General features: G+C 38.9%; 1 protein-coding gene across 6 annotated transcripts in view; it reads left to right on the plus strand.

Moving 5' to 3' along the window:
• NSRP1 (nuclear speckle splicing regulatory protein 1) overlaps positions 1-19084 on the plus strand; it is a 68110-nt gene that overhangs the window by 24155 nt on the left and 24871 nt on the right. The window contains exons 1-2 of one of the 6 annotated variants that reach the window (XM_033184440.1): positions 8666-8681; positions 13455-13590. The exons of 3 other annotated variants lie outside the window; for them this stretch is intronic. The gene's annotated coding sequence lies outside the window, so the exon portion shown is untranslated. Of the gene's footprint in view, positions 1-8658; positions 8682-13454; positions 13591-19084 lie in introns of those variants that run through there. 2 more of the 6 variants (XM_033184439.1, XM_033184441.1) reach the window with 2 other exon arrangements.

The following is a 19084-nucleotide window of genomic DNA, read 5'->3' on the forward strand; positions in this document are numbered from 1 at the left end:
TTAGTAGAGATGGGGTTTCACTGTGTTAGCCAGGATGGTCTCGATCTCCTGACCTCGTGATCCGCCCACCTCGGCCTCCCAAAGTGCTGGGATTACAGGCGTGAGCCACCGCGCCCGGCCTGTATTTTATTTTTTTAGAGACGGGGCGGGGTGGGTTTTGCTTTGTTGCCTAGGCAGGAGGAGTGCAGTGGCTCTGTCATAGCTCACTGCAGCCTCGAACTCCTGGGCTCAAGTGATCCTCCCACCTCAGTCTTCAGAGTAGTTGGGAATATAGGCATGTGCCACCACGCCTGGCTAATTGAAAAAAAAAAAAAAAATTATAGAAATGAAGTCTTGCTATGTTCCCAGGCTGGTTTGGAACTCCTGGTCTCAAACGATCCTCCCAACCCAGTCTCCCAAAGTGCTGGGACCTCACCCGGCCTACGTATTAGAAATAGTGTATCTTAAGTGTTTAGTCCAGTGCATGACACAGAAGTGCAATAAGTGGTAGCTGTATTGCTACAATAATAATTATATCTGTGCAGTAATTATTATTCATCATTAGTGGCCTGAAAGTTTCCTGTGTTGTCTCCATCCCACTTTGTGTTTGTCGTATTTGGTAGCCTGGCTTTTTTATGACCTTTTAATAGAATCTTGATCGCCAATTTGGGTTTGTGGCCATTCACTATGTACCATTATATTAGAAAAATTCCATAATAAGGCAGTAATGTCCATAATTACATTTTTGAGTTATTGTTTTTTTTTGGTTTGTGTACAATCTCATTGCACTCTTTTTACTCAACCTGTTTGACAGTTTCTAATTAGAAAGTAATATAAGCTTTACTTCCAAATTTATGAAGTTAAATAGCAAAATTAGCTTTGTGTTTCTCCAAAACCATACACATCTGCTTCCATATACTGATAGGCTTTGATATTACCCATTCCAGCTTTACCATAAAAGTCATTAAAATGAAGTTTTTCCTTTATTTTCATGTTGTGTTTCAGTGTGTGTTGTCAGACAAAAAGCAATAATCCCTCATCTCACTCTTGAATTTATCAAAAGCTGAAAATAAAATAGATCAGATCACTTTCTGAAGCAAAATTACTTTATTAGTTTAGTAATAATTTGAGGTTACTTTAAAGATAAGAAGCAGCATTTGGAAGGAGATTCATTTCCTGCCTTTGGGCTTTATCTGCAAGAACTACATCTTTAGTGTCAAGAGATTGTGTATTTATAACTGAACTCTAATAAAATCTGTACTGGGGATAGTGCACACCTGACTTGGTCATTGTGATTATATATTAGGTGCCAAACTATTGCTTGTCTTTTGAAAAAAATACCAAGTGTTTTTTATTAAAATTTGGCCTGTGTAGAAAAGGTTATAAGACCTTTGACTGTTCATTATAAGTGTGCTAGTTGTTACCAACATAGTTAATGATGATCCTTTTGAAAATAAGTTTGTGTTTCTAGCTGGAACAAACTTAGGGAGTTTTTCTTTTATTGGTTAATTAAGCAATAATTGGAAAACATGTCATTAATTCTAGTATATAGGTTTTCACTAAAGCTTATTAAATATTTGCATTTCTGATAGCACAGTAGGGTGACTAGTCAATAACAACTTGTATATTTTAAAATAACTTAAAGAATGTAATTGAATTGTTTGTAACTAAGTGTAAAAGCTTGAGGGAATGGATACCCCTTTCTCCATGATGTGCTTATTTCACATGGCAAACCTGTATCAAAACATCTCTTGTACCCCATAAATATGCATCTACCATGTATCCACAAACATTTTAAAAATAATTTTTAAAAATAGTAAATATTTGTTTTTCTACCACGATTTTTGGCTAACATTACAGAATATTGAAAAACATATTCTGATTTTTTTCCCTTTAATCAGTATCTTAGACTATATGCGAGTGTCAGGGGACTATACCGTTTTCCTCATGAGCAATCTAAAATTACCCTCCTGTTCACAACCCCTTTATGCTTCTCCCACCTTTTGCTGTGGCTTTTGTTGTTTGTTTTTTAATCTCAGAGCAATTATCACACAAGGCATGTAAGTTGTTTTTTTTTTTTTTTTTTTGAGACAGAGTTTCACTCTATTGCTTAGACTGGAGTGGAGTGGCACAATCTGCCCACTGCAACTTCTGCCTCCCAGGTTCAAGAGATTCTCCTGCCTCAGCCTCCTGAGTAGCTGGGATTATAGGCATGCACCATCATGCCCAGCTAATTTTTGTGTTTTTAGTAGAGACATGGTTTTTCCATGTTGGCCATGCTGGTCTTAAACTCCTGATCTCAGGCGATCTGCCCACCTCAGCCTCCCAAAGTGCTGAGATTACAGGATTGAGGCCACCGTGCCTGGTAACTTAAGATTATTTTCAGACTGCATCCTTCATGGAATTTATATATATATTTGCAACTGGATGTGTATGTATATGTATAGACACACACATCCCTATGTCTATATAGATACATCTGTCTTTCTGGAAGGACGACATCTCTTTTACAAAGGAAAGAACTATTATGCCTATGCATACAATACACTTCTTTTTTGAAACATGTTCAGAGAATTGTTAGTCATAGTTCTCATTTCAAGGCGCACACTCCTATCATCAGCCCAGCCTGCACAAAGCTCTTTTCTTCTTTATTAATTTTCCTCTTCTGATCCCCTCTCATTCCCCTTTGAATATATATATGTGCTGCTTGGACATCTGTGTTTGATATATGTGCTGATGTGTTTGATATATATGCTACTTAAATATCTGTGTATACTTAAATTATGTTTTGTTTTGAGTACATATGATTTTATAAACATAGATGTACTGCATTATCTCATTTTTTTAGTCAACACTGCATTACAGTATCTATACCTAGTTAATTGTTTTTAACTACAACATATACATCTACTGTATTTTATCTATTCCATTCCTTCTGAGATAAACACTTCAGTTCCCTGCTACCACAGTGATGTTATTTTAAAAAATTGTCGGCCGGGCGCGGTGGCTCAAGCCTGTAATCCCAGCACTTTGGGAGGCCGAGACGGGCGGATCACGAGGTCCGGAGATCAAGACCATCCTGGCTAACGTGGTGAAACCCTGTCTCTACTAAAAAAATACAAAAAAAAAAAAAAAAAAACTAGCCAGGCGAGGTGGCGGGCGCCTGTAGTCCCAGCTACTCGGGAGGCTGAGGCAGGAGAATGGTGTAAACTCGGGAGGCGGAGCTTGCAGTGAGCTGAGATCTGGCCACTGCACTCCAGCCTGGCAACAGAGCAAGACTGCGTCTCAAAAAACAAAATTATTTCACTGATCACTTTCTGAAATGGCTGTTATCAGTTTACATTTTCATTGGTGGCCACTGTTGTTATTCTCATCAGCACTTTATTTATTTACCTTTTTTTCTGGAGACAATTTTTACAGTACCATCCACAAATAGTGGATGCATTTTTTTCCTGATTTGTGGGTTATCTTTATCATGCTATGTGCATATCCATATATCCATGAAGCTGCTGCTAAGCTTTCCTGTTTTATTTTTATATGTTGCCGTGCCAAAACATAGTTTGTTTTGTTTTAGACAAGGTCCCACTCTGTTCCTCAGGCTTGAGTGCAGAGGCATGACCATGGCTCACTGTAGCCTCGATGTACGGGGCTCAAGCAATTCTCCCACTTCTGTCTTCCGAGTAGCTAGGACTGCAGGTGCATGCCACCATGCCTGGCTAATTTTTGTATTTTTGTAGAATTGGAGTTTTCCCATGTTACTGATGGTGGTCTCAAACTCCTGGCCTCAAGCAGTTCTCTTGCCTTGGCCTTTCAAACTGCTGGGGTTATAGGTGTGAGCCACTGTGCTTGACCAAAACATCTTTTTTTATTATTATTATAACTTAGTGTATCTAGTTGGGTGAGCACCCTGCTCTACACTTCTTTTTCAAACTTGATCAAACTATTTGTGGACTTTTATTCTTATGTAGATAAAGTTTGTGAAATTCCTTCAAAATTAAAACTCTTCTGAGATTTGTATTGGAACTGTCTTGGATTTATAAGTTATATTAGTCTTTAAGGAACTACATGTAAGCGTGGTATAGTTCTTCCTTCATTTAGACTTTTTAACTTTTAAATAGAAACAGTGTCTTGCTATCTTGCCCATGCTAGTCTCAAACTCCTGGGCTCAAGCAGTCCTCCCACATTGGCCTCCCAAAGTGTTGGGATAACAGGTGTGAGCCACCACACCCCTCCTAGACTTTTTTTATGAGGTAATTTTTTACCCCATTAAGGTTCTGTGCCTTATCTGTAGTTTAATTCCTAGATACTTCCTACATTTTGTAGCTACTGTGAGTGGTACCATATTTTTAGGAATATATATATTTTTAAGAGTCTCGCTCTGTCCCCCAGGCTGGCCTACAGTGACTCAGTCTTGGCTCACTGCCACCTCTACCTCCTGAGTAGCTGGGATTACAGGCATGCAGCACCATGCCCAGCTAATTTTTGCATTTTTAGTTGAGATGGAGTTTTGCCCTGTTGGCCAGGCTGGCCTCAAGCAATCTGCCTGCCTGGGCTTCACAAGGTGTTGGGATTACAGGTATGAGCCACCACACCTGAGCCTAATCATATTTACTGTAATAGTTTGTCTACACGATCTGCTTCATCTCTTCTAATCCTTATACCTCTATTTATTTTTCCTGTTTTACTTTATTAGACAAGGTTTCAGTAGTATGTTGAAAAATGTCCTTAGTGGGCATTCTGACCTGTGTATCCTAAGTGGAATGATTCTGCAGTTTTTCCATTAAGTTTGATTTTTGTTTTTTTGTTTTTTGTATATAGACTTCTTTTTCTTTTCTTTTCTTTTTTTTTTTTTTGAGACGGAGTTTTGCTCTTGTTGCCCAGGCTGGAGTGCAATGGTGCCATCTCGGCTCACTACAACCTCCACCTCCTGGGTTCAAGTGATTCTGCTGCCTCAGCCTCCTGAGGAGCTGGGATTACAGGCCCCGCCACCATGCCCCAGCTAATTTTTGTATTTTTAGTAAAGACGGGGTTTTACCATGTTGACTAGGCTGGTCTTAAACTTCTATCCTCAGGAGATCTGCCCACCTCGGCCTCCTAAAGTGCTGGGATTACAAGTGTGAGCCACTGCACCTGGCCAGACTTTTTTAAGTTAAGGAACTCTTATATTCATAGTTAACTGACCAACTTTTCTTTTTGTTTTTGTTTGTTTGTTTTGTTTTTTTGAGACCGAGTTTCACTCTTGTCCCCCTGGCTGGAGTGCAGTGGTGCAACCTCAGCTCCCTGCAACCTCTGCCTCCCGGGTTCAAGCAATTCTTCTGTCCCAGCCTCCGGAGTAGCTGGGATTACAGGCATGCACCACCATGCCCAGCTAATTTTTTGTATTTTTGGTAGGTTTCCCCATGTTGGCCAGGCTGGTCTCACAAACTCCTGACCTCAAGTAATCCGCCCACCTCGGCCCCCCAAAGTGCTAGGATTACAGACGTGAGCCACCACAGCTAGCCTGACAATTTTTATAAATCACAGATAGGTACTAAATGCCTTCCTGAATTTATTGAGCTAGTTAAGTCGTTTTTCTCCTGTGTTTCATTAATATGGTTTATTAGATTGATACATTTTTAAGTGTTAAACCATTCTTGAATTTCTGGCTTAAATCCTTTTGAGCAGGATGTTTCATTTTTAATATGCTAGTGAACTCACTCAATTCACTAAAACTTGATTTAGGGTTTTCAAACATCTGTGTCTATAAGTGGAAAAGGCTTTGTTTATTGTCTAAAAATGTCTGTAGGATTTTAATTTATGGAGGTGACAAATGACATAGTGAGACCACTGCCCTTTAAAAGAACATTATTGTTATGTACGTTTACTGACAGGAGAAGACATGCCATTTTATGCAGGGCTACATGGGGAAGAACCAGTTTGGATCAGGAAAAGCATAGTTCAGAGTCTTTATTATTTTATTTTTCATGGGAAAGAAAGGGGAAAAGTTTAGTATTGGCTAATTTGAACCATGTTAGTTGCCTCTGGGCTGTAGGGGTGATCACCAGTTTTTTCATATCTGGCCCTGGGCAATGAAGGCAGAGAACTGTTGATTCCTGGCTTAGGGGCCAGAGGAGATGGTTCTAAGTTTGGGCTGTGGATTGGCTGATTTACAGTTTTTAGAATATGTATCTGTTCTGCCCAGGTTTTGAGATTTAATTGTTCACGATAGTATTTTTTAAATCTTTCATCTACTGTTACTTGCATCTCTTTACTTTTCTTGATTAATCTCACCAAAAGTTTGTCTTCTCACAAAATCTTTTCAAATAACCAGCCTTTGGTTTTGTTCATCTGTATTTTGTTGATTTATTCTCTGATTTCTGCCCATATCCTTATTGCTTCCCTGGGTTATTTTGTCAGTCTTCTCAAGTTTCTTTTTGAGTACCATTTTAGCTGTATCTCACAAGTTTTGGCGTGTAGTGTTTTCACTGTTACACGTTTATAAGTATTTTGTAATTTCCTTTATGATTTGTTTAACCTGAAGACTAACAAGTATAGCTTTTAGTTTTGACATACAGGTTTGGTTTTTTCAAAGATATTTTTATTGCTGTTTCTATTATTTTATTTAATTTTTACTTAAAAAAATAGAGATGGGGTCTTGCTGTGTTGTCCAGGCTTGTCTTGAACTCTTGGTCTCAAGTGATCCTCCAACTTTGGCCTCCCAAAGTGTTGGGATTACAAGTTTGAGCTACTGCACTTGGCTCTTGTTTTTATTCTTATGTTTTATTGTGTTATGACTGAAGAACATAAGATTATCTGATGTATATTTTTATTCTTGATCTGTTTGTTTCAGAGAGGAGTAAGTTAAAATTGCCATCTAAAATGGTTGCTGTCCTTATATTTCTGAGAGTTGCTGCTTTTTATTTATTCATTTATTTTAAAAACTTTATTGAGATAAAATTCACATAGCAAGGCCAGGTGCAGTGGCTCATGCCTGTAATGCCAGCCCTTTGGGAGGCTAAGGCAGGAGGATTGCTTGAGCCCAGGAGTTCATGACTACCCTGGGAAACATGGTGAGACCCTGTCTCTGCAAAAAAATTTAAAAATTAATTGGACATGCCTGTGACACATGCCTCTCTGGTCCCAGCCATACAGGAGGCTGAGGCAGGAGCATGACTTGAACCCAGGAGGTCAAGGCTGCAGTGAGCATTTATTAGTACATCATTCCTTTTTATGGCTGAATAATATTCCATTGTGTTGATATACATGTCATCTTTGTTGTTTCTGCTTTTTGATTATTATTCCTGAGTAAGGCTACTGTGAACACTGGTGTACAGATTTTTGTGTGGGTATATGTTTCACTTCTCCTGAGTGCATACCTACGAGTGGAATTGCTACATCATATGGTAACTTTACTTTTAACTTTTTGAGAAATTGCGAGAATGTTTCCAAAGTGGCTATACCATTTTACAATTCCACCAGCAGGGTACGAGGGCACCAGTTTTTCCACATCTTTTTTTTTTTTTTTCTTTTTTTACTCTGAGACGGAGTCTTGCTCTGTCGCCAGGCTAGAGTGCAATGGTGCAACCTCGACTCACTGCAACTTCCCAAGTAGCTGGGGCTACAGGTGCATGTCACCACACCCAGCTAATTTTTGTGTTTTTAGTAGAGACGGGGTTTCACCATGTTGGCCAGGATGGTCTCGATCTCTTGACCTTGTGATCTACCTGCCTCGGCCTCCCAAAGTGCTGGGATTACAGGCATGAGCCACCACGCCTGGCTGTTTTTTTTGTTTTGTTTTGTTTTTTTGGAGTCTCGCTCTGTCACCTGGGTTGGAGTTCAATGGCGTGATCTCGGCTCACTGCAATCTCCACCTCTTGGATTCAAGCGATTCTCCTGCCTCAGCCTCTGGAGTAGCTGGGATTATAGGTGCCCACCACCATGCCTGGCTAATTTTTATATTTTTAGTAGAGATGTGGTTTTGCTCTGTTGGCCACACTGGTCTCGAACTCCTGACCTCAGGTGAACTGCCTGCCTCAGCCTCCCAAAATGCTGGGATTACAGGTAAGAGCCACCACACTTGCCTGTTTCCACATCTTTATCAGCATTTGTGACTTTTTAATTTTAGCCATCCTGTTGGGTATGAAGTGGTATTTCAGTGTGGTTTTGATTTGCATTTCCCCAGTGTCAAATGATGTTGAGCACCTTTTCATGTGTTTTTTGGCCATTTGTATATCTTCTTTGAAATAAATTTGTATTTCTTCTTTGAAAAAAATGTTCAGCTCCTCTGTCCATTTTTTAGTTTATTTGTCTTTTTATTGTTGAATTGTAGGAATTCTTTATGGGCTGCAAGTTCCATAATAGATACATAATTACAAATACAGTTGATTCTTAAACAATACAGAGGTTAGAGATACCAACACCCATGCAGTTGAAAGCTTTTTGACTGCCCCAAAACTTAAGTACCAGTAGCCTATTGTTGACCGGAATCCTCATTGATAAACAACTAACACACTTTTTATGTGTATTATGTACTGTATTCTTACAGTTAAGCTAGATAAAAAAAAATGTTACTAGGAAAATCAGAAGGAAGATATATAATAAAATATATTTCCTATTTATTAAGTAGAAGTGGATCATCACATTCAGGTGGCTGAGGAGGAGGAGGAGGGATTGGTCTTACTGTTTCTGAGTGCCAGAGACGGAAGAGGTGCAGGAGGTGAAAGGTGAGGCAGGCACACTGGGTGTAACTTTTACTTAAAATCTACATAGAGATGTACCTATGCAGTTCAAACTTGTATTGTTCAAGAGTCAACTGTATTTTTTCCCATTCTGTGGGTTGTCACTTTCCTTTTTTTATTTATTTTGAGATGGAGTTTTGCTTTTGTTACTGAGGCTGGAGTGCAGTGGCACAATCTCGGCTCACCTCCACCGCCACCTCCTGGGTTCAAGTGATTCTCCCAAATAGCTGGGATTACAGACATGCGCCACCATGCCCGGGTAATTATGTATTTTTAGTAGATACAGGGTTTCTCAATGTTGGTCAGGCTGGTCTCGAACTCCCGACTTCAGGTGATCTGCCCGCTTCGACCTCCCAAAGTGTTGGGATTACAGGCGTTAGCCACACACCCAGCCTAATTTGTCACTTTCCTGATGGCTTTTGAAGCAACAATTTATTTTGATGAGATTTGAAATAAATTTTTTTTTTTTTTTTTTGAAACAGAGTCTCACTCTGTTGCCCAGGCTGGACTGCAGTGGCGCAATCTCAGCTCACTGCAACCTCTGCTTCCCGGGTTCAACCGATTCTCCTGCCTCAGTCTCTCAAGTAGCTGGGACTACAGGTGCACACCACTGTGCCTGGCTAATTTTTGTATTTTTAGTAGAGACAGGGTTTCACTCTGTTGGCCAGGCTGTTCTTGAACTCCTGACCTCATGATCTGCCCGCCTCAGCCTCCCAAAGTGCTGGGATTACAGGTGTGAGCCACTACACCCAGCCTATTTGTCACTTTCTTGACGGCTTTTGAAGCAATAATTTATTTTGATGAGATTTGAAATAAATATTTTTTTTCTTTTGAAACAGAGTCTCGCTCTGTTGCCCAGGCTGAAGTGCAGTGGCACGATCACAGCTCACCGCAACCTCTGCTTCCTGGGTTCAAGCGATTCTTCTGCGGCAGTCTCTCAAGTACCTGGGACTACAGGTGTGCACCACTGTGCCCGGCTAATTTTTGTATTTTTAGTAGAGACAGGGTTTCACTCTGTTAGGCAGGCTGGTCTTGAACTCTTGACCTCATGATCTGCCCGCCTCAGCCTCCCAAAGTGCTAGGATTACAGGCATGAGCCACTGTGCCCAGCCTAATAATTTTTTTTTTTTTTGTCATTTGGACTTTTGGTTTTAGCTACACAGATTTTGTCATGTGTCTGATTTAAGGTCACAAAGATTTACTTATATATTTTCTTCTAAGAGTTTTATAGTTTTAGCTAAATATAAACATTTAGATTAACTCCATTTTAAGTTATTTTTTGCAAGGTAAGGTAAGGGCCCAACTTCATTCTTTTGCATATGCGAATCTAGTTGTTCCAGCACCGTTTGTTGAATAGACTGTTCTTTCCCCATTGGATTGTCTTGGTGTTGCTTTATTTACTTGAAAGATACATTGTTAAAAGCATAAATGTTTATGATTGCTATTTCTTCTTGATCTATTCCTCAGTATCTAGTACCCTACTTTGTTCTTCACATATGTTTCTCTTTAATTCTATTTTTCCTGATTTTATAATTACTATCAAGGTTTTGATTCATATTTGCCTGTCATATTTTTTCCCACTCATTTATTTTCAGCTTTTTTTTGAGACAGAGCCTTGCTCTGTTGCCCAGGCTGGAGTATAGTGACATGATCTCAGCTCACTGCACTGCAACCTCTGCCTCCCAGGTTCAAGTGATTCTCATGCCTCAGCTATCCTGAGTAGCTGGGATTACAGGCGTGCGCCACCACACCCTGATAATTTTTTTATTTTTTAGTAGAGACGGAGTTTTGCCATGTTGACCAGGCTGGTCTCAAACTCCTGGCATCAAGTAATTCGCCTGCCTCAGCTTCCCAAAGTGCTGGGATTACAGGCATGAACCACCGTGCCCGGCCTATTTTTGGCATTTTTATATCCTATTGTATTTAGGCTCTTTTTACAGACCTCCTATTTCTGGATCTTTTAAGAATCCAATCCCAGAGTTTGTCTTCTTTTTTTTCTCTCTCTCTTTCATTTAATAGGTTGAATTTTCTTTTCCTCGTTTGAAATGTACACATTTCATTGTGTTTCAGTTATAATTTTGGTCGTTATCCCAAACCAATCTATGCTTAGATTTATATGTTTGGTTTCTTTTATTGTTGTTATAAGTATCTTTATATCACCCACTACCTTCAACATAAGTACCATGGCATACTCTGGCTACCTTCTGGTTGTCTTCTCTTCCTCTCTTCCACTTGCTGTTTGCCTTGCCACTGTGTTTATATCATCTAGATGAGGTGTTGGCACACTATGTCTCGTGTTGACATCCTGTTTTAAAATAAAGTTTTATTGGAACACAGCCTTGCCATTTGTCTCTCTGTGGCTCATTTTGCGCTACATGAATAGATGCAACAGGCCACATGGTCCATCAGCCTGTGTATTCACCATTTGTCCCTTGAGGAAATTTGCTGACCCCTGCTCTGGATCTGTGTTAATATGATAGCCAGTAGTCTTAGGGGCTGTTTTAGCTTAAGTAAAATTTAAAAATTAGTTCCTTAGTCACATTAGCCACATTTCATGTGTTCTGTATGAACACATATGACTGGTGGCTAACATATTGGACAACACAGGTAAATATTTTAGCCATTTCAGAAAGTTGTATAGCCCTGCTCTAGATTTGGTCCTGGATTGTTGTGGTTGTTTTTTGTCTCATTTTTAAAGATAATCTTAGGGCCAGGTGTGGTGGCTGTCACGTGTGCTATAATCTCAGCACTTTGGGAGGCCGAGGCAGGAGGATTTCTTAAACCCAGGAAGGAGTTCAAGACCAGCCTGGGTAACGTACTGAGATCTCTACAAAAAATAAAAAAATAAGCCAGGCGTGGTGGCAGGTGCTTGTGGTCCCAGCTACTCGGAAGGCTGAGGTGGGAGGATTGCTTGAGCCTGGGAGCTTGAGGCTGCAGTCAGTCATGATTGCACCACTGCACTCCAGCCTGTCTTAAAAAAAAAAATATTAAGTTTTACTATGTTGTGTATTTACTTTTCATGTATCTCATAATATTATTGGGAGTACAGGTTGAGTATCCCTTTCCGAAATGCTTGGGGCCAGGTGTGGTGGCTGGTGCCTGTAGTCCAGCACTTTCTGAGGCTGAGGCGGGAGGATTGCTTCAGCCCCGGAGTTCAAGAACAGCTGGGCAACACACTGTTACCCTGTCTCTACAAAAAACTAAAAAATTACCCGTGTATAGTGGTACATACCTGTAGTCCCAGCTACTCGGGAGGCCAAGGTGGGAGGATCGCTTGAGCCTGGGAACTCAAGGCTCCAGTGAGCCATGATCATGCCACTGAACTCCAGCCTGGGCAACAGAGTGAGACCCTTTCCCAAAAAAAAAAAAGAGAGAGAAAGAAATGAATGCTTGGGACCAGAAGTGTTTCAGATTTCAGGTTTTCTCAGATTTGGGAATATTTGTATTATACTTAATATTCCTAATCCGAAAATCCAAAATCCTTCTTTGAGCATACTGTTGACGCTTTTATGAGGCAGATCTTCTGAGATTTTATGTGCTTAAAACATCTTTACTTTTCCTGATAGTTTTTCTGGATATACACTTTTTAGTTCAGAGTGCTTTCCATCAGCACTTTAAAGTTACTCTATCTGGGTAATGTTAATTAAGATTTACTACCTTTTTAAAAAAAATTTTGTGAGTGTGAAGTAGATGTATATATTTATGGAATATGTGAGATATTTTGGTACAGGCATGTGGTGCATAATATGGATTACTTGTTCTTAAATCCCAGGTTGCTGATGAGATATTTGATGACATTCTGATCGTACCTCTTTATAGGTGACCTCTTCCTTGTTGGAAGCTCTTAGAATTTTCTTTTTATCTTTGATTTTCTTTAATTTCATTATAATGTATCTAGTTGTTGTATATGCAGGTGTGTGTGTTGTATTTATCCTCTGTCCTCTCAATATGATATTTTTCTCCAATTCTGGAAAATTACCAGTCGTTCAAATAGTTCTTTGAATCTGTTTAGTTTATATGTACTTCCTCTGGGTCTTCTGTTATGTAAATATCTTTCATATCACTATACCTTTTTTTGTTTTGTTTTTAAGATACGGGGTCTCAGTATATTGCCCAAGCTGAAATGCAGTGGCTATTCACAGGCATGATAATAGTGCATTGTGCCTCAAACTGCTGGGCTCAAGTGATCCTCTTGCCTCAGCCTCCTGGCTGTAGCTAGGACTACAGACATACACTACCGTGTGGCTTTTTTCTTTTTTTAAGCTTTTCACCCTTTCTGTGTGTGTTCTAGGAGTTTCTTAGCCTAATATTCTAACTTATTAAAACATTTTTCAGCTATATCCATTCACTCATTTACCCATCTCTTAATTTAATTTTGTTTATTTATTTATTTATTTTTGAGATGGAGTCTCAGTCTGTCACCCAAGCTGGAGTGCAGTGGCATGATCTCGGCTCACTGCAACCTCCACCCGCGGGTTCAAGTGATTCTCGTGCGTCAGCCTCCCTAGTAGGTGGGATTACAGGCACCCACCACCAAACCTGGCTAATTTTTATACTTGTAGTAGAGACAGGGTTTCACCGTGTTGCCCAGGTTGGTCTCAAACTGCTGACCTCAAGTGATCCGCCTGCCTCAGCCTCCTAGAGTGCTGGAATTATAGGCGTGAGCCACCATGCCCGACCCATCTCTTAATATTTTTATTTTGACTATATTTTCCATGTACATTATTTCAGATAGTTTCTATTTACCTTGTCTCTCAGGACACCTTGCAGTAAATCCATCAGGAAGTTGCCGTTTACCAAGCACAGACCCTCATGGAAGTTCATTGAACAAACAGATCAGGGCTGCCACCTCAACCTGACCAGACAGCTGCTCTGATGTTACCTTCAGCACTAGGTTGGTGTTGCTTTTTTTGCCTCAGAGGAGACTGAAGACATATAAGACTATTTCTGAAAAATTATCTTTCATCCTACCCACCCCACCCCCACCTCAAGTGGTGTGCCCTGTACTTTTCAACCCTGGGTTGCTACACTACCCTCCCTTCATTTACAAAAGCGAGCTTCTGCCTCCCCAGGGGTTTTTACAGTTTTATGTTTACTTCTCACATTTAACCTCCCTGACTTGTAGAACCTCTTTAGAGGAAGGGAGCCTGACTTAAGAGGAATTGGAAGCTGAGTATAACTAATTTTTTATATTGTATATATTTGGCCTTTGAGTACGTAAGATTTATTTCCACAAATTTACTAATTATATTTAAACTTTTACTAGTTGTTTTGTATTTAGTCATCATATGTTCTCTTATTAGTGGGAGAGGAACACAAGAGGCCCTGGGCAGTGGAAGTAAACTGGTCTAGAAATACTATGATAATTCAAAAAGTGGAGAATTTGAGTTTCAGTAAACAATTAAATTTTGTTATTGATACATACTATTTGTTACATATTTACAGGATACATGTGATATTTTTACATGCATAGAATGTGTAATGACCAAGCTAAAGTATTTAGGCTATCTGTCATCACTAGCATTTATCATTTCTATGTGTTGAGAACATTTCAACTCCTCACTTGTAGCTATTTTGAAGTGTACAGTACATTGTTGTTAGCTGTAGTCACCCTACTCTACTATCGGACATTAGAACTTATTCCTCTATCTCACTGTGTGTTCGTACCCATTAGTACCCATTAACCAACCTCTCTTTATCTTCCTCCTCCCCCAAGTCCGTCCCAGCCTCTGTTAACTATCATTCTACTTCTCCACCTCTATGAAATAAATTTTTTTAGTTCATACATATGGGTGAGTACATGAGATTTTGTCTTTCTGTGTCTGGCTTATGTTACTTAAGATAATGACCTTTGGTTTAATCCATGTTGCTGTAAGTGACATGTGATTCCATCCTTTTTCTTTTTTCTTTTTTGAGTCAGAGTTTCACTCTTGTTGCCCAGGCTAGAGTGCAATGGTTCAATCTTGGCTCACCGCAACCTCTGCCTTCCGGGTTCAAGCGATTTTCCTGCGTCAGCCTTCCAAATAGTTGGGATTACAGGCTTGCACCACCATACACAGCTAATTTTGTATTTTTAGTAGAGACGGGGTTTCTCCGTGTTGATCAGACTGGTCTCGAACTCCCAACCTCAGGTAGGTGATCTGCCCACCTCGGCCTCCCAAAGTGCTGGGATTACAGGCGTGAGCCACCATGCCCAGCTGATTGCATTATTTTTTATGGCCAAATAGTACTCCATTGTGTAAATATACCACATTTTCTTTGTCAATTCATATGTGATGGAGACTTAGGTTGATTCCGTATTTTGGCTGTTGTGAGTAGTGCTGCGGTGAACATAAAAGTGCATGTATCCTTTTGATATACTGATTTTCTGTCCTTTGAATAAATACCAGTGATGATATTGCTGGATCTTACGGTAGTTCTGTGTTTAATTTTTTGAAAAATCTCCGTACTATTTTCCATAATGGCTGTACTAAGTTACATTCCCACCTATAGTGTATGAGAGCTCCTTTTACTCTGCATCCTTGCCAGCATCTGTTAGTTTTTGTCTTTTTGATAATAGCTATTCTGACTGGATAAGATGATATCATTGTGGTTTTGATTTGCATTTCCCTGATAATTAGTGGTGGTGGGCATTTTTTTATATACCTGTTGGCTACTCCTATGTATTTTGAGAAATCGCTATTACCCACTTTTTTCCCCTTTTATTGATATATAATAATTTACATATTTATGGTGTACATGTGTTTGTTACATGCAAAGAATATATAATGATCAAGTCAGGGTAATTGGGGTATCCATCACCTAGAATGTTTATCATTTTTATATGTTGGTATCATTTCAAGCCCTCTCTTCTAATCACTTTGAAATGTACATATTATTATTGCTAAGTATAGTCACCTTTGTCTGCTATCAAACATTGGAACTTATTTCTTCTATCTAACTGTATGCTTGGGTACATAAGAAATAAGTTCCAGTGTTGGATAGCAGACTAGGGTGACTATACTTCTTACAGTCTTTGTCTCTCTGCTCTCTTTATCTCCCCTCTCCCTCCCCTTCCCAGTCTCTGTTATCTATTGTTCTATTCTCTATGTCCATGAGATCAAGTTTTTTAGCTCCCACATGTGAGTGAGGACATGCAGTATGTCTTTCTTTGCCTGGCCTATTTCACTTAAAATAATGATCTCTGTTTCTATCCATGTTGCTGCAAATGACATTATTTCATTATGGCCAAATAGTATTCTATTGTTTATGTATAGCACACTTTATCCATTTATCTGTTGCTGGGCATTTAGGTTGATTCCATGTCTTTACTATTGTGAATAATACTGTGAGGAACATATGAGTGAGAGTGTCCTTTTGATACACTGATTTCTTCTTTGGATAGATACCCAATAGTGAGATTGCTGGGTCTTAATGGTAGTTCTAATTTTACTTTTTGAGAAATCTCCATACTGGTTTCTTTAGGTTTGTTTTACTAATTTACATTCCCACCAGCAGTGTATAAGAGTTCCCTTTTCTCACCAGCATCTGTTATTTCCTGTCTTTTTAATAATAGAGGTTCTAGCTGGGATAAGATATCTTACTATGGTTTGGATTTGCGTTTCACTGATGATTAGTGATTAGCATTTTTTCATATACCTGTTGGCCATTTGTATGTCTTTTGAGAAATGTCTGTTCATGTCCTTCACCCACTTTTTAATGGCTTTTTTTTTTTTTTTTTTTTTTGCTATTGAGTTGTTTCAGTTCCTTCTATATTCTGGATATTAGTCACTTGTCAGATGGATATTTTGCAAATGTTTTCTCTCATTCATCAGGTTGTCTCTTCTGCTGAGGGTTTTCTTTGCTGTACAGAAGCGTTTTAGTTTAATATGGTCCCATTTATCTATCTTTGTTTTTGTTTCCTGTGCTTTTGGGATCTTGGCCATAAACTCTTTGCCTCAACCCATGTCCCTGGATCATTTCTCCTCTGTTTTCTTCTAGTAGTTTTATAGTTTGGGGCCTTACGTTAAGTCTGTCATCCATTTTGTTTTGATTTTTGTATATGGTGAGAGACGGATCTAGTTTTATTCTTCTCCATGTGGATATTTAGTTCTCCCAGCACCATTTATTGAAGAGGGTGTCCTTTCCCCAGTATACGTTCTTGGCACCTTTGTCAAAAACCATTTGGATATAAAGATGTGGGTGGATTTATTTCTGGATTCTCTGTTCTGTTCCATTCTGGTCTGTGTGTCTGTTTTTATACTAATACTATGCTATTTTGGTTATGATAGCCTTGTTGTATATTTTGAAGTCAGGTAGTGTGATGCCTCCAGCTGTTCTTTTTGCTCAAGATTGCTTTGGTTATTCAGGTTCTTTGTAGTTTCATGCAAATTTTAGAATTGTTTGTTCTAGTTCTGTGAAAAATATTGGTATTTTGGTAGAGATTGCATTGAATCTGTAGATTGTTTTTGGTAGAATGGTCTTTTACACCATATTAATTCTTCCGATCCATGAACTTGGGATGTCTTTCCATTTTTTTGTGTCCTCTTTAATTTCTTTCATCGATGTTTTATAGTTTTCCTTGTAGAGGTCTTTCACCTTGGTAAAATTTATTCCTAGGGTTTTGGTTTTTGTTTTTAGTTTTTGGAAATAACATTGCTTCCTTGATTTCTTTTTCTTCTAGTTTGTTGCTAGTATATTGAACGCTATACTGATTTTTTGTGTTGATTTTGTGTCCTGCAGCTTTACTGAATTTGCTCATTAGTTTTAAGAGGTTTTTTTTTTTTTTAGTGGAGTCATTTGGTTTTTCTAAATATAAGATCATGTCATCTGCAGAGAGGGACAGTTTGACTTCCTCTTTTCCAGTGTGAATGCCTTTAATTTCCTTCTCTTACCTGATTGCTTTGGCTAGGACTTCCAGTATAGTATTGAATAAGAGTGGTGAAAGTGGGCATCCTTGTCTAGTTCCGGTTCTTACAGGAAAAGCTTTCAGCTTTTCTCTGTTCAGTATAATGTTAGCTATGGATTTGTCATATATGGCCTTTATTATATAATAGTTGAGGTATGTTCTTTCTTTTTATTTATTTTTGTTTATTTATTTATTTTTGAGATGGAGTCTCGCTCTGTTGCCCAGGCTGGAATGCAGTGGCATGACCTCAACTCACTGCAGCCTCTGCCTCCTGGGTTCAAGTGACTCTCCTGCCTCAGCCTCCCAAGTAGCTGGGACTACAGGCGTGTGCCACCATGTCCGGCTAATTTTTTTTTTTTATTTTTAGTAGAGATGGGATTTCACCATGTTGGCCAGGCTGGTCTCAGACTCCTGACATCAAGTGATCTGCCTGCCTTGGCCTCCCAAAGTGCTGGGATTGTATATGTGAGCCATTGTGCCAGGCCGAGGTATGTTTTTTCTGTGCCTAGTTTGTTGAGCCTTTTTTTCATGAAGGGATGTTGAGTTTTATTGAATACTTTTTCTTCCCCTATTGAGATGATCATATGGTTTTGGTCTTTCATTATGTTGATTTGATATATCATGTTTATTGATTTGCATATGGTAAATTATCTTTACGACTCAGGGATAAATCCCACTTGATTGTGGTATATTCTCCTTTTGATGTACTGTTGGATTTGGTTTGATAGTATTTTGTTGAAGATTTTACATCTATGTTCAACTATGGCCTGTAATTTTTTTGTTTTGTTTTGTTTTGTTTTTTAATGTTGTGCCCTTGTCTGGTTTTAATTTCAGGGCTTCACAGAAAGAGTTAGGAAGAATTCCCTCCTCTTTTATTTTTTGGAATAGTTTGAGGAGAATTGGTATTTGTAAGTTTAGTAGACTTTGGCAGTGAAGCCATCAGATCCTGGGCTTTTCTTTTTTAGATTTGTTATTACTGATTCAATCTCATTACTCGTTATTTGTTCAGGTTTTCTATTTCTTCCTGATTCAATCTTGATAGGTTGTATGTGTCCAAGAATTTGTCCGTTTCCTTTAGGTTTTCCAGTTTGTTGGTGTATAGTAGTTCATAGTAGTCTCTGATGATCTTTTGTATTTCTGTAGTATCAGTTGTAATGTCTCCTTTTTCATTTCTGATTTTGTTTGAGTTCTTGGTTGGTCTAGAAACATAATTTTGTAAAATGGTTTTCTTGTTAAACACTTGAACCATCATTCTTGATCATCTGATGTGTAGAAGACACTGTACTGGATACTACTGGTAGTAAGTAGAAGGCTGAATAAGACAGATCTCTGCACTCAAGGATATTTATTATACATTATGAAAATGAATTTATAGATAATTCAGGTTAAAACTAAAATATCTTCACTTCTGAGAGAAGCTAAAATTTCAGAAGCTACTAAGGCGCTTTGTTAGGATTAGGGCCTTTTCTCATGCGTAACCAGGAATGAAAGACAGCCTTAC

Source organism: Trachypithecus francoisi, unplaced genomic scaffold, assembly GCF_009764315.1.
Source record: "Trachypithecus francoisi isolate TF-2019V2 unplaced genomic scaffold, Tfra_2.0 Lachesis_group20, whole genome shotgun sequence".
NCBI classification, from domain to species: domain Eukaryota; kingdom Metazoa; phylum Chordata; class Mammalia; order Primates; family Cercopithecidae; genus Trachypithecus; species Trachypithecus francoisi.